Source organism: Geotrypetes seraphini, chromosome 2 (genome assembly GCF_902459505.1).
Source record: "Geotrypetes seraphini chromosome 2, aGeoSer1.1, whole genome shotgun sequence".
Lineage (NCBI taxonomy): Eukaryota > Metazoa > Chordata > Amphibia > Gymnophiona > Dermophiidae > Geotrypetes > Geotrypetes seraphini.
In genome coordinates, this window is record NC_047085.1 from 91643827 (window position 1) to 91647310 (window position 3484).

Genomic DNA, 3484 nt, shown 5'->3' on the forward strand with positions numbered 1-3484 from the left:
TTATTCTTAAAGTCTGGCACGCTGTCTGCCTCGATCACCTGCACTGGAAACTTGTTCCAATGATCAACCACTCTCTCTGTGAAGAAATACTTTCTGGTGTCGCCATGAAATTTTCCGCCCCTGAGTTTGAGCAGGTGCCCTCTTGTGACCGAGGGTCCCTTGAGAAAGAAAATATCATCTTCCACTTCGACACGTCCCGTGAGGTACACATTAACAATCTCAACTACCCCATTCAATCAACAATGAAGGTCCTAGGAGTAATATTAGACCAAGGCCTAACAATGAAAGACCATATAGACTCCCTAATCAAAAGAGGATTTTTCACTCTCTGGAAACTTAGGTCCATTAAGGCGTACTTCCACACCTCAGCTTTCAGAATTCTAGTGCAATCCCTAATACTAAGCCACCTGGATTATTGCAACATCACCCACCTGACAATCCCCCAGAAGCAAATGCAAAGACTACAACTGATACAAAACGCAGCAGTCAGGATGATCTTCGGGCTGAAGAAGTCCGACCACATAACCCCTTCCTACCGACTCCTACACTGGCTGCCGATGGGGGCACGCACGAAATTCAAGCTAGGATGTCTCTGCTTCAAGGTATTAAATGGTCTAGCCCCTAAATACATTACAGACCTCTTCTCATTCCTAACCAACAGACATGAAAGAAAAACACACCTGAAATTTGTCTCCCCACCGACTAGAGGGTGCAAATATAAGAGATACCACCAACAACTGCTATCGTATCAAGCAGCCTTATGGGGTAAAGACTTAGAAAAACTAATTGCACACACAAACAACTATGAAGAATTTAGGAAACACCTAAAAACTTACCTGTTCTCGAAATACCTAGGAAACGAACCAGGACATCAGCCCCTCCCGTAACTCCATCACATACCCGAACTTGTAAACTGTTAACCTAACTCCTAATCACTAACTATGAATACTCCATTCAATTCATGGAACATTTCTAATTCTTTGTAAGCAGCACGGCACTTCTTGGTCTTGCAGCATACAAACTGTTGTTACTATTATTAATGCCGGTATTATCAGATGTACACTGCTATACTCTTTAATTCGTCGTATGTACAGTCTCTCTTTATTGTATTTACAGTTACCCTTTATTGTAAACCGCCTAGAAGTCGCAAGATTACTGGCAGTATATAAAAATAAAGTTATAATTATTATTATTATTACTAAATGTTTCGATCATGTCTCCCCTCTCCCTACGTTCCTCAAGAGTGTAGAGCTGCAATTTGTTCAGTCTCTCTTCGTACGAGAGACCCTTGAGCCCCGAGATCATCCTGGTGGCCGTCCGTTGAACCGATTCAATTCTGCGCACATCTTTACTGTAATGTGGCCTCCAGAATTGCACACAGTACTCCAGATGAGGTCTCACCATGGCCCTGTACAACGGCATGACTTCAGGCTTTCAGCTGACGAAACTTCTATTGATACAACCCAATATCTGCCTTGCCTTAGATGAAGCCTTCTCCACTTGATTGGCAGTTTTCATGTCTGCACTGATGATTACTCCTAAATCTCGTTCTGCTGAAGTCCTAGTTAAAGTTTCTCCATTCAAGAAGTACGTCCTGCATGGATTTCCGCTTCCGAGGTGCATGACCTTACATTTCTTAGCATTGAAGCCTAGCTGCCAGGTTGAGGACCAACTTTCCAATGTAAGCAGGTCCTGCGCCATATAATTCTGTAAACTGCATTCACTTACTATATTACATAGTTTGGCGTCATCGGCGAATAGTGTTATTTTACCTTGAAGCCCTTGAGTCAGATCCCCTATGAATATGTTGAAAAGGAGTGGACCCAGGACCGAGCCCTGCGGCACTCCACTGGTCACCTCCGATGTTTTAGAGAGGGTACCATTAACCACCACCCTCTGAAGTCTGCCACTCAGCCAATCATTGACCCATGCAGTTAGTATCTCTCCTAACCCCATCGATTCCATCTTGCTTAGCAGCCTGCGGTGTGGGACACTGTCAAAAGCTTTACTGGGGTGGTAGACAGGTGGGTCTAGTCGGTTCTGGGGGGTGTTTTGGGGGGGGCTCACCATGACCTATAAGGTCGTTGTGGTGAAATGTATATGTGGCACCCTTTTTGTAAAGTTCACAGCAGTGCCCTGTAAGGTACCCCACTAATATGGTGCAATGTTTGGGTGTCCAGTCCATCACTTTGCTGACCCTGCCCACATCCAAAAGGTTTTTTTCTAGGCGTTCTTGACTCGGATTAATTTTTGGATGAAAATGGGGTATAAAGAAGGACGACTTAGCGGTCTGAATGAACAGATGGCTGAACGTACAGTTAGATGATTTTTGAAAAAAAATATATTTTGGACGACTTTGGGCAACTAGCGACTTAGGCCCAAAACAGACTTAGACGTATCTTTTGATTATGCCCCTCTAACTGTTCATTGTCTATTATTTCATTTAATGCTGTGTATGCCTATTGTAATCTACCTAGAACTTTGGATAGTGTGGAATAGAAATGTAGAAAATGAATACATAAATAAAATAAATGACAAGAACTTTTACTTAAAATTTTTTAAAAATCTATTCTTCACTGTACTTGTACTTAAATATTAAAATATACATTTATATTTATTTTTACATAAGTATTTTGACCTAATACTTTGAACAACGTGGAGATAATGCGGTATACAAACCTAAGGATTAGATTAGATTAGATTATTTAATTACTCTCTACCCTATGCTCTTATGATAGAATCAAAATGATTAAGCAATTATATATAAAAGTACACCATTGTCATCATGTGATGGGCCAAGCAGTCAACATCCATCTCTTCTGTTAAAATAAGAGCAAACACAACACACATCATTCATAAGCCTTCTAAAAACCATGACCAGGTCTTTCCAACTCCTCCTGGAGCATGGAATGTTGCTAATCTTATTGTGGCCAGATACTAGTGACCTGGATTGGTCACCGTGAGAACAGGCTACTGGGTTTGATGGACCTTTGATCTGACCCAATAAGGCTATTCTTATGTTCCTGGTCATTCTCCGGGTCCTCCCTGAACTCCATAATTCTCCCGGGTCCTCCCTGGACTCTGTCTACTTCAGGCCCTTTTCAAGTCCTTCTTTTGACCCTCCATTGGCGCTCCAGGTCTTTGGTAGCTTCCTGTGCCATTTACCAGTCACTCCGCCGGTTACCACTGGTCCAGTTGGTCCCTCCGCTGGATGCTCCTTAGAACTCTGGCCATTACTTCCAGGGTCTACCAGGCTGCTTCCTGGGGAGTCTTCTGCCAGCTCTTGATGCCATCACTGGTCTGGTGGCCCTGCCGGTCCCACTGCTGCTCAGCTGCCAGACCCCCTCAGCCTTGGACTCCTCCAGCTTTTATAGCTGTATCTGTGGGGCCACCACCAGTCTCTGTTCTCCTTGGCTTTTTAGGTCCCCACTGTCTGGATTCTTCTTATTCACTGATCCCACCACTAGTTGTCAAGCCTAAGCCC